At 39.0% G+C, this 13,308-nt stretch overlaps 1 protein-coding gene across 8 annotated transcripts in view; it reads right to left on the reverse strand.

Moving 5' to 3' along the window:
- Positions 1–13,308, reverse strand: part of NRG1 (neuregulin 1) — a 1,014,701-nt gene that overhangs the window by 168,070 nt on the left and 833,323 nt on the right. The window lies entirely within an intron of this gene.

Here is a 13,308-nt window from a genome sequence, read left to right on the forward strand (position 1 = left end):
TTTTATATATATATATTTTTTCAAGATAGTAATTTCCTCAATCTTTACATTCTCTGATACCATTAAAAATCCTGAACATTGGTCATTTCAAAGAATCAAAATCCTATGCTAAAAGAGAATATGTAACTGGGCCACTATCTCTAAAGCACATTCATATCCCAGATGACAATTTATCTTCATCACAGTTCTGTGAATAGGTACAGCAGGTGTCATACCCATTTTTTAAATGGGAAGTTTATTTTCAAAGACATATTAAGTATCTCTTGTCCATGGTTATAACATTCTGGAGAGTCAGAATATCCTATCACCAGAAGTAGCCCAAAGAACAAAGAGGACTCGTAAATCTTAACAACGCTCATTTCTTCAAGACAGAAATTCTTTGGTGACATCACTCTTTTACTGGACCTACAGTTACTGTTCCACAAACGAAGACTGACCATTCAAGAAGGCCACCACACTCCCGTCAAATTATCAGTTTGATTGGATTTCACCCTTCTAAACCTTCTCAACAGAGCCTGGGAGCACATCAATTGTACATTAATTTGTAGGACACTTTACATTAAACACATATACCACTCCTACTTTAAGCAAGACTGCTTCAAAGAATATCTATTCTCTACTGAAATATTTATGGATAAAATGTTATAATATCTGAGATTTACTTCAACATGAAATGGTAGCGGGGAATGGGTAGGCATAAAAATGAAAAAACTTTCCCAAGAAGCTGATCATTGTAGAAGTTAGGCAACAGGCAGAAACAGGGACTTGTTGTACATTTCTATACAGTATGTCTGATTTTTTCGTAATAAAACAGTTTAAAAAATAAAAGCATAACAAATGGATTCTCCTCTGCACACCAAATTTCACTTACTAATCAACACAGCAGAACCTGAGATCTCAACATCTCTGTTTCCACTGAGTCTTAGAAAAGCCAACTACAAAGTCTACTTCTGCCCCAGTTCAAGCCTTAATGGGAAGTTAATTCCTCAAACCCACCAAAGGAGACTGCACCTCCTGGATCCAGTGAGCAATTATTCACTGTGTATAGCCTCAAGAGTCCAAGGACAGCAGTCAGAGCCACGTTAGACACCAACAGGAAATGGAGTACCTTTCCTACCCCGGGTAGTTTTGTTTTTCTACAAGTCTGCCCTTACCAAGAAAATCCTCCCCAAATGTCAGGAATGAGCATATAAATTTTCCAGTAAAGTACAGCAAAAACTGTTTGAACGTGTGGCTTCTCTGCAGTATTCCTACAATTATGTGTCCCTCTTTTTACTTATTTGGAGAGGAGGCGGAGAAGCAGGCACCAAATATGGAGACACAGCAGCGAGTTAGGAAACGTATTTCAGCTGTTCTTAGCCTTTGATGCCTGATGATTTTCTCTTCTTTTTTTTTTTCCTGACAGCTTGAAAATAAGATTTACTTCCTGAAGAGCTTTTCTAGGAGTCTTCCTTTTAAGATATGGTCTGTGAATCTCTGTTTCGGAGGTTTTAAAGAACACTAAATTCTCATGTATCTGGAATAGTATTTGTATATTCCTATTAACGCCTTAAGATCATTTTCAATTTTGTAAACCTGGTGAAGGGTTTTAAAGAAACAAATCTCCTGGCGTTAAATGGCACCAACAACTGGTTTATGTATATATTTACGTATATTAAGAAAAACAGAACACCTCATTTTTTTCAATGTACAGATTAAAAGAACTAGTTTGAATTTGTTTTGTTGTTTTCACTTCATTTTGTGTTTAACTTGGCACACAACCCAAACTCTCAAGGTTTCTTCCCGTGTCTCTATGCAAAATATTCTAAACACAATATTTCAGATATCCTTAACTCTCAATAAGTACCATGTTCCCTCACTCACCACTCCATTCATTTGCTTATCAATACAGCCTGAATACAAATCTACTGGATATGGTTTTCTTGTTTGAAATCTTCATGCAATTTGTTTGCATCTCTTTTTACTTTCTTTTCTCTTATTCTGTTCCCCCCTCCCTTTCTCTCACCTCTCCTTCCCTTTACCCTCCTGTCTTCATTTATTTATTTATTAAGAGTCTTGATTTCAAATGTGAGGAAACAATCAGACAAATTCAAATTGAGGGATATTCTACAAAAACAACTGGTCTAGGCTTCAGGTATGCCAATGTCATGAATGATAAAAGACTGTGAAACTGATCTAGATTAAAGGAAACTTTGACAAATAAATGCAATGTGTAGCGATTGATTGGACCTTGGTTTAGGGGAAAAACAGTTATAAAGAACATTACTGGGACTATCGGGGAAATCTGAATAAAGGTATTGTAACAAAATTAAATTTCTCAAGTGTGATAATTGCACTGTGGTCATGCAGAAGAAATGTCCTTGTTCTCAGGCAGTATCTGCTGAAGTATTTAGGGGTGAAATGTCATCATGTCTACAACTAAATTTCACATGATTCAGCAAACAAGGAAATGCATGCATGCATAAAGAAAGGAAGGAAGGAAGGAAGGAAGGAAGGAAGGAAGGAAGGAAGGAAGGAAGGAAGGAAGGAAGGAAAAAAGGAGTCATGGTTTCTCTTAGTTTTTCTGCCTTTTTCATCTCGTCTTTCTGCCATTGAAAAAAGTCTCAGGATTTCATAAAGTACTTTTAAAGTCTTGGCTAAGTTTGCAGTCATGGAGATTCTTGGGAATATTTGTGTTATAATTTACAAATGTAGCTCTTAAGACTACATCCTCCATTTAAATTCTGTGAGTGGATGGCACTGAAATCCTCATATGTTCAACCTGATAACCAGGACTTTGGGGCTCCAACCCCACTAGGTCCTTTGGGGCAAGGAAAATAATCACTCATCTGGCAGATCAACACATCCATCCTTTCCTTTGGGGGTTCATGTGCAAAGACCAGTACATCTTTTGCCCTTAAGAGATGATCTATGACTTAACGAGGCACAGACCTTCAGATACAAGGTCTTTCTTAGCTAAAATATCCACTCCTTAAGCTGACCCTATTGTATAAACATTTCTTGGATGTTTGGGATTCGGATATACCTCTATTGACTAGCCTGAGTTTCTCTCGTGCATGCAGTCTCAAGACTGTCACAAGCGCAGAAGCTCCCGGCTACTCTGACTTTGCCTCCTTAGAAGTCCACTTGTCATAATGTCCCTGCAAGTCTTCAGGGGAAATCACCTATGACACGAGGATACCCAACTTTTCAGAGAACAGCTGTTTTAAGGTGTTAACTCAAATTTCTCCGTAAATGGAGAAACAAATCTGTGACCCACCAACCCAGCCACGCGACTGCACTGTTGGCTCGTGGGTGTTCTGCAGTCAGCAGTACCTTCTAGAAAAGTACCATAAAAATTCTTCACTCACTCCAGGTGAAGCCCAAATGCAAGCATCCTATAGACTGGGCAACAACATAAATTCTTCTTTGTCCTCTCATATAACCATCCTAACAGAATAGCCCTGGATATTTCACAGACTTGATAAAAGTACAAACTAATATTGAGCACATATGGTCTGTGTGTTTTTTCTCCTCTATTCATAGTGAGACAATTTTCAATAGAGTAAATTTTCTTCCATTAGATTACAGAATAATAACTATATGTTACTAGAATACATTTTAGAGGTATGTATGTTTCTCACATACACAGTTTACTCGCATGAAATAATCTCATTTATTTCACTGAAAAAGTACGCCACAGGGCTTCCCTGGTGGCGCAGTGGTTGGGAGTCCGCCTGCCGATGCAGGGGACGCGGGTTCGTGCCCCAGTCCGGAAAGATCCCACATGCTGCGGAGCGGCTGGGCCCGTGAGCCATGGCCGCTGAGTCTGCGCGTCCGGAGCCTGTGCTCCACAACGGGAGAGGCCACAACAGTGAGAGGCTCGCATAACGCAAAAAAAGAAGTACGCCACCAAGTACTTTCTAACACTCAGGTATAACTTTATAAGACCAGGGGTAGTTTCTAAGCCTTGGGGCAATTTTTTAAAGTGAGTACTTGGAGTTTAAAACTGCCAAAATTTTTCACTTGGATTTTAAAACTGTAAAAAAAATGTACGTGCCTTTCAATTCTTGTTTAAGAGTAAATAGTCTGTTAATTAAAAATTGGTTGAAGGCAAACACAATGCTAAGTTAATGCTTCCAGTGCAGTAAGTGGTCTGGGCATCTTTGGAATGATTTAATTGTACTTGGTCCACCACAGTTCACAATTCTGCTTTCATTGTGATTCTGGAGAGGCAGCATTTCCACATCCTGAAACAATTTAATGATAGAGCAAGTTTTAAGCAGTCTTTGCCTAAATCTATTTCAAACCTGCCTGACAATAATATGAATATATCCACACCCTTAGAAATGTATCAACAAAGACAGACAGTAAAGTGCAAAAAGGAGCAGCCTATAAAAATAGAAACTCAAGAACGCTCAGAGCAATGCCACATGTTTTACCGGCACTCCTTTTCACAGGTTTTAAGTGTTTCAAAGGGCTTTAAAAAAAAATTGTGGCAGTAATCCAAAAAAATTATTTTACATGCTCAGCACACAAAAATGGAAGGCACTAGGCTCATTTATTCCAATACTTTCATGTGTGAATAAATATGTGTAATAAAGGTGAAACAGATTTGTAAGAAGAACCATTCATCTAAGCAATCCTCTTGTTTTACTTGTCTCCTGGGCACTTATTTTTTTTTTAAATATGTTCAGCACTGCCATATCAAATATTGTGCTGTGGTGTTAAGAACAGGAAACAAATTTTAGCACGTGTATGCTGCTGAAACATGCCGATAGCATGGGACACTAGATAAATTACTTCTGTTCTTTGAAGGTGCTGACAATGCAAAGCTAGCTCACGTTATAACTCTCCGTGTCTGTGCAGTTAATCTGAAGAGCCTCAACACCCTGAACAAACTAAACAGGAAACCTGCAAAATATTATCAAATAACCGTGAGCTTTCAGCTACGACCCCAGTGAAGTCTTCCCTGCATAAAACCATTTAAAAGCCTGATACCGCACACGTGCAGATCTCACGGTGAAAACTGGTGACCGGCAACTGCGTTAGTTGATAAAAGTCACACAAATATCATGAATCAGTCCTCAACGCAGAAGGATGTCCTTTCTTTTTTATAGTCGTGTTAAACGTCAATAAGTGACGAAAGTCTCTAAAACTCCTTTCTCAAGAGGATTTTGGTCACAATGAAGAGAGTAGATAAAGTTTAGACTTTGCCATCTGGTCGTCTCTTCCGGGCTGCACTCACAAATTTGACCATAAAAGGGAAAACTTATCTTATCAGGTTTCAATTTTGTAAATATAGCCATGTAAAAGGCAGCGAGTTCTAGTGGCAATGGGATTTCCCAATACACCTAGGATTAAAACTACTGCTACTGGGGCAGTGTGTGCTCTTAAGCTATGTTAAGGACCGTCCCACAGGTCACTGTTTGTGGCCACATGTGGTGACCTGCTGCTCACGCTGGCCTATGTCCAGCCGAATCATCCTTCAGATAGACTGTTCCTAACTCCGGTTAACTAGAGTTCCCCGTGAAGCTTAAATGGGAAACTACCACGTGTCCCTGTGTATTCAGCAAGGATATTTGGAGAATGAGATACAAGCATGTAGGTGCCTCCACTTGTGAGAAAGTCACTATAAAGTTCAGGGATTTATTATAAAGTATTCTCAAGCTGACTCCCTAATATTGGCACCAAACTAAGCCAGTCAACACATTGAGAATAGGCTTCAAAGTATAGTGAAGATCGTTGGACCCAGAAATACCATTTTAGCAGTTCCACGTCCAGCTCCTTATACAAGAATGTGTGAACTACTGAATAACACCTTTACGAGCATTTTGAACAACCCTCTTAACACCTGCATGGAAGGTGTCATTACACAACAGAAAACAATAAAACCAGGGGTGATATTCAGCATTTTACTTCTATTATTCACAACGGTAGTACCTCTACAGCCAAAGTTGGCATCTTACTAGTGTTAACCTCGATTTCCCAAACATTTCAGTCTCCACTGGTGGGGATTTTCACACATGGACAAGCTCAAAGTTTCCCTTCCCACAGTTCACTGCTACAAGCTGACTGAACAGTAGGATTCTTTTAAATGCTCATTTCTAGGGTATGAGCCACAACCAGGCTAGTCAAAAACTATGCTTATTCTAAGGTCACAGGAAAATGACTTATCACATTCTACAGCTAAACACCATACCCAACGGGCTGCACTGAAGAGGCACATGTACAAAAGAGAACCATTTAAGGAATTTATCCCTACCCAATCAAAGGGGGTCAGGTAAGAGCAGTCATTAGTAGGCGGTCACAGTCCCTATTTGGAAGCTGAGGTTTTTGATGGTGGTGGTAGTGGTGTGTCCATTTTGATTGGCACCATATCCAAACATCCAAATGTCTAAAGGTATCAGATGGAAGATATATAGGGTCTCAGGGACCTAGCACAAAGTAAGACGTTAAGTGTTTGCTGAAAAAATAAGTAGAAGGAAGGATCTAGAAGATACTGATAAAGAAGAGACCCAGTCCAAACATTATTCCAAAGTCCACACTCACCTTCTCAAAAGACTTTTTAAATTTGAGATCAAAGGGCCCCAGTGATGTTATTTTTTGTTTTTATGCATTCCACTGAATTAGGACTCTTAACGCTCTGTGCCACGTGATGCTAATAGGTAGGAAATGTAAACTTAACTGGAAAATTGCCCGATAAGCAGTACTGCCTTTACTTTGCAATTTTTGTATCCTCCTATCGTTCTCTTACCTGGTCATCACTGTTAGAGTGTTCTCTACTCGATTCCTGCCTCAGTTAAGATGCTGGTCCTCGAACTGTGTTCCTCTCCATCTCCTTTAATGTACCTGATCTCAGAGTCTCCCACAGAAGAGACTGTTCTTCCATTTCAGCAGGAGAAGCAGACATATTTTAATATTATCTCTTTTGCCTTCAAATCAAAGTTGATCGATTGTCTTCATCGATTGATCCCAGTCTATGAGGTCTAAATTTGTTCCCTGAGCTCTTAAGTTACTTACGATCAATGCATATCCCAGATTTACCATCTGTGTCAAATTCCCTCTTCCCTTGTCCTTGTATATATTTCTCGTAGGATGGATAATTATTCTTTCTGTTTTATAGGCGAGGATATGGGGGGTTATCCAGGCACTTGTTCAAGGTCACAAGGCTGTCAAGGTGCAGACCAGGATTTAAACCCAGGACTTTTCCCTCCAGAAGGATGATTCTGCACAGTTTAGGTGGAGATAAGCAAAAGGGAAGGAGGATAGCAGACTAAAGATCTAGAATGATTATTCCATTTCATAGGCACTATGGTAATATTATGTGTCCTATAATGAGCTACGTCAACTAGATCACCTCTCCACATGTGTCTGCGAGAGATTTACAACACTGTACAATTCCACAAGGGAAATGAGTGCAGATTTACTAGGTAAGAGAATTTTTCAGCCTGAGAAATTGATATTATGTCTGTTGAAATTAGCAATCTTCTTCTTCTACATAGTTCTGTAGTGCCTGACCCAGTTATTTCATAGGTTGAGGGTCAAAGATAAAATTATAAAACTACTATAATAGTGGTCCCAAGACCTATGAGATGAAGTTAAAATAAGGTTCTCTTAGTACTTTCAGCAATAAACTCCCAATAATAGCTAACAATGGTTGAGTACTTACTATGAACCAGACACTGCTCTAAGAATGTCATGTTCATTAACTCTTTTAAGTTCTGTAACAATTCCAGGAGATATGTATTATTACCATTATTCCCAATTTACAGATAGCAAGACAGAGACAGAGAAGTAAAGCAACCTCCCACAATCACACAGTTTGCATATTGTGGCACCAGTACCTGGACCCTGGAAGTCTGACTCCAGAGCTCCTGCTCTTAACCCCTAGGCAATCAACTGAATAATTTGCTCTGTTGGATACGTTTATATGTCAAACGTAAGATTTAATTTATCGATATGTTAATAGTGTCCATATTTCCCTGATAACACCTGGCATACACCATAGGACAGATCATTTCTGCATATTCCAAGTGCAAAAAATAGCCTGGGAGAGAAAGTTGATATGAAAATGGCTGACTCTTCTAAGCTACTTTGATGATTTACGGGGAAATACATGTATACGTACAGCTGATTCATTCTGTTACAGAGCAGAAGCTAGCACACCATTGTGAAGCAATTATACTCCAATAAAGATGTTAAAAAAAAACAATACAGAATACTTGAAATTGGTATTACACAAAAAACCTGTTTTTTGAACTGTGTGATTGCTTGTCATCCACCAAATGCCACAGGGGTGGACTGTATATCACTCCAGCGTTCACTGAAATGCAATAGCTCCCACGTGGGGACACGGCAACAAGAGGGCCTTAAGAGATTATTGATGTTCTTTCCAGGTGTAAAGGCAGATCGCCGAGAAGCTGGAGTCAATCACGGCACCGCTGCTGGCAGCTTTAAGGTAAGTGTTCAACAGGCCTGCCTAATTAATGCTGTCAGCACAGCTGTCCCCAATTATAAGGACATCTCACTTACGGACACAGAGAAGCTGTTCTGCAAGCTTCACTTAAGGCCATCAATACACAGGGTTAAAATGGATCCATTACAGTTTGACCTAATTGACGTGTAGCAAATTTCATTTGACATGAGTTTATAAATTTGATCTTTTCTGTTGTCAGAAAGCAGGGTTTATCTTTCCCCTTCATTTGCTATCCATACCTTCCATATTCACTTCCAATATGTCACTTAAAGAGAGACCTGGATAAATACCCAGTTACTGAAAGTTTGATATTCTATTTATTTATTTTCCTATGGTAACGGGGCTCTTCTCTTCTGATGTGTTCATGACTTAAGTAAATTTAGGACATTAGCATGACCTTGATGTGTTAATAATATGTGTCTGTGACCATTATTTCTTTGTTCAAATGGAATTACAATCATTTAATTAACTGATGTTACTAAAATTCTCTTTCTTCCTTTGAGAGAAGGACCTTATTTCGATGTTCTGTACTGGAATGAAATTCCCAGATGAGTTAGTTAACACTTGATTATAACTAGTTTTAAACAATAACAGCTGTGGGAAAACTTCTAAGCATTGCATAAAACGTAAAGCACTGCTTTTGAACAAAGCCCTAATTTATACCAGTATTAGTACCCCATCATCTACTTTTCACATAGCCACTTAAAACCTACATCTCCTGTGAAGAAGAAAACACTCTAGCAGAGCTTATCATGAAATAAACATGTTTCCTTTCGGGACCTCAAAAGTGTCTTTCTTTGTTATTTAGGCAGGTCAACTTTTCTGGTAACCATGTTCCTTATTTTTCTACTTTATTCACAGATAACTTATTAAACTGAATGACACTTCAAAAGTGCATGCCAGGATTGAAGGGAGGCTTCTCAATTCACTGAGGCCAACCAGATCAAAGTTAAATCTGTCTTTGTTTTGCCTACTAGAGTTAAATAACCAGCTCTGCAATCCCTCCTTAAGTAGGGCCCAAGTTTGACTTTTGAGGGATCTTTAAAGCTTGTGTAGCTCTTTGCATTTTTAAGCTGGTCCACCGACAACCTAACAACTAACAATCCTTATCATTTTACTGCTACCCCACAGGAAAGACTAAGAAAGGCAAGTTTCTTATCTTAGCGTTCCCAGCGTCACAAATTTGTCGAAGAGGCAGAAAATGACCACAGTCAAATAAACAGATTGTTTGCAGTAAGAAAATCTGTGCTACATCATTGATCATCTAAAGCAATATAATCCTGTGACCTATCTAACAGAGCTACAAGGCTGTGACGCTTTCCTGCACAGTCCTTGGAAGCCAAACTATAAGATCAGAGCCAAAGGAGTCTGGTTTCAGACAACACACACACACACAATCACAATAAGGAAGACTTCGAATTCACAGTTTCCCTTATTTGACATAAAAAATTAGTTCACTAAAGCATATCTTGAAAGTACAAGTGAGCTGCTTCCTGTACACTCTGAGATAATCCATTGGTTCTCAAATTGCAATCAAAGTTTCTCAGCACAAAGATTCACAAACATGGCACAAAAGAAACCTAAATGAAGCTTACTTAGCATGTCAACATTTGCCTTTCATTTCCTCCACAGGGACACTGGCGCGCCACTAGAAATATCTCATTTTGTTTGTTTTTATGTAGAAAGAAATTTAATTGGCTTCTTTGCTAATGGTTTCTAGTCCATGGATTTAACTGACTAAACTCCACACATAACATTCTGTGCTTCCACCTATAGCTTTTCATAGTCTCTATGAACAGTAAGAATCAGGAGTTTGCAGACCCAGGATCTAACGCTTGTTTGGTCTGTGGGACCAAAGAGGCACTGTGAACCTCAATAATCTTATCCATAAAAAGGGGTGAGGGGACTAGATCTGCCTTACCTATTTCACAAAGCTGGAAAAGTCTAATTAAAAATGGTGGTGCTGGGCTTCCCCGGTGGCGCAGTGGTTGAGAGTCCGCCTGCCGATGCAGGGGACACGGGTTCGTGCCCCGGTCCGGGAGGGTCCCACGTGCCGCGGAGCGGCTGGGCCCGTGAGCCATGGCCGCTGAGCCTGCGTGCCCGGAGCCTGTGCTCCGCAGCGGGAGGGGCCACAGCGGTGAGAGGCCCGCGTACCGCAAAAAAAAAAAAAAAAAAAAATGGTGGTGCAAGCATTTTGCATCTTTAAAAAAATTGTGTTTTCATTTTTAGTGCCGACTGGACTGTCATTATCTATAGATCATCTGAAAAGTCAAAAAATGTTAGCTCACATGTATCCAAATGACACCAAATCACGTAATTAACAGCTGAAAAACTGCATATAGCTGTGGTCACTCCTCAAGACTTTAAAAAAAAAAAAAAAAGCAGCTGGAAACTATCAAGAAGGGTCACTAAAATGTTCAAAGGGAAGTGCTGCCAGTGTAAAGGAACAGACTAAACATTCTACAAGCCTCAAGACTGATACAAGGAAGGCCAAGAAAGGAAAACAATGGGTCTCTAAAGTCATAAAAATTTTAGATTCATAGAAGAGTACTACAATGCATGGAAAGCCCTGCAAGCATGAAGCAGGTAGCATTAGAATAAAAAAGGAAAAGAAGCACCTTCATACGCGATTTTATTTCAGCATGAAAGGTTATACTCAAGATGGCAAAATCTGAATAAGGTCTATAGTTTAGCTAATAGCATTATACCAATGTTAATTTTCAGTTTTGATCAATATATCAAGGGAACGGGGAGCTGGAGGAAGGGTACATGGGAACTCTGTCCTATCTTTGCAATTCCCCAGTGAATCTAAATTATCCCTTCCCCAAAACATACTCAAGATGACTAGCCCAATTTATGTATTTTTTGTATAGTAAGTTAAGTGTCCCTCTTCTGTGTTCCCATAAAGCCATTATTATTCCATTTAGTACAATGCATTTTATCTTTATAGGCATTTGTTTCACCCAGGAGACAGAAGGCTCCTTTAAGTCAGGGGCTTTTTTCTTTTAATTCAGCTTTTATCCTAGTAACTAGCACAGTGCCCAATAATACTTGCCGAATAGGAGAATGAATAAAGTAATAAAGTCAGTCTGGGAGTCAAATACTCCATATCAAATGAGCCACTTGTTTCTCTCTAATGCACAAGATTTATGCAAAAATACACTGGCTTTATCAGGGTTATCATGTACCTTTCCTACTCATATGATATGAATGTATTACATGGTCTTTTCTTAGCCAAACATATTAGAATATTCCATATTGAAAAGATCTTCTGAAATCCAACTAGTATCGAGATACTGGCTCATTCACAGAGATAACCAGCTTTATTCTCTTAGATATTTCTCGATTTCCATTCTTTCAACAAATATTATTGAATGTCTATTGAATGGATACTACCGTTTTAAGTACTCAAGATACAGACTTGAACAAGAAAAACAAGATCCCTGCTCTCCTTGGAGCTTACATCTTGGGGTAGGGACAGGCGTAGAGGGAGAGCCTATTAATCATTTAGACTGTTATATGACTTGTAAAATAAATTCTTTATCTTTAACTCTAAGAGCACTAAAAAATTGTTGAGGTAGCTGTATAGTTTCCACTTAGTCATGCAATATAGCTTTCTTTTCTATTTAAGTTGAGACTGAGAATTGATCCCTAAATCTTATTTATAACCAACGAATATTAATCAGTTAAACACTGCCCAATTGGTAAAATGGCATTTTGAAAGCTTTTATTCATGGTAGCAAGTTATTTTTCATATTAAAAACAACTCTATTAAGGAGGCTTCCTCTGCATAAATTATATTCTCAATATTTCATCATACTGCATTACACTTTTACCATTATACAACTCAATATAAGTTGTGAAGTATCCTGGTTAAAAGGCTGAGTCAAACAGACCTAAATTCAAATCCCACTCTGCCATATACTAGTTGTGCAACCTTGGGAAAATTCTTTAAATTCTCTAGACCCCAGTTTCCTAAAATTTAAAATGAGATTACAGTAGAATCTACCTCATAGGGCTGTAAAAAGGATTAAAAAAGATCATGCAATTTAAGCACTGAGCAGTATGTGCCCCAGTGCAAGCACTCAATAAATGTTGGTAGCAATTCTTATTATATCTTTACTTAAGCCTTCAATACATTTCAGCAGTTTATAAAGCTTTCTAAATTAACATAAAGTTTTTAAAGTGACTGCTCACTTAGAGCTAAGACCAGGGAAAGCACATTCATTCCTCTGGCAGATGGAATAATGACTCCCAAAGATGTTTCAATCCTAATTCCTAGAACCTGCGAATATGTTGCCTTGTATGGCAAGAGGGACTCTGCAGATGGGATCAGGGTGAGGACCTTGATGTGGGGAGATGATGCTGTATCAGCTGGTTCACCCAATCTAGTCACGTGAATCCTTAAGAGCAAATAATCTCTCCCTGGTGTAGTCGGTAGAAGAATGGTCAGAGATGTAATGCTGCTGGCTCTCGAGTCAGGGGAAGGGGCCCTGAGCCAAGGAATGCAGGCAGCCTCTAGAAGCTGGAAATGCCAAGAAAACGGATTTCCTCCTAGAGCTTCCAGAAGGGAGTGCAGCCCTGCCAACACTGTGATTTTTAGCCCAGTGAGACCTGTCTCGGAATTCTAACCTATAGGACTTCAAGATAATAAATGTGTTGTTTTAAGCCTCTAAGTTCACGGTAATTAGTTACAGCAGCCATAGGAAACTAATACAATTCCCAGAGAGAAATCGATTCTGTTGATTTTCCAATATTAAGAACGGTGCAACTCTATCTCATGAAATGGTATATAGGATGTTCATGTATAAAAATTGATATATCAGGGTTAGTAGAACTACTAGCTATGC

Source organism: Monodon monoceros, unplaced genomic scaffold (genome assembly GCF_005190385.1).
Source record: "Monodon monoceros isolate NGI ecotype Baffin Bay Population unplaced genomic scaffold, NGI_Narwhal_1 Super_Scaffold_17, whole genome shotgun sequence".
NCBI classification, from domain to species: Eukaryota; Metazoa; Chordata; class Mammalia; order Artiodactyla; family Monodontidae; genus Monodon; species Monodon monoceros.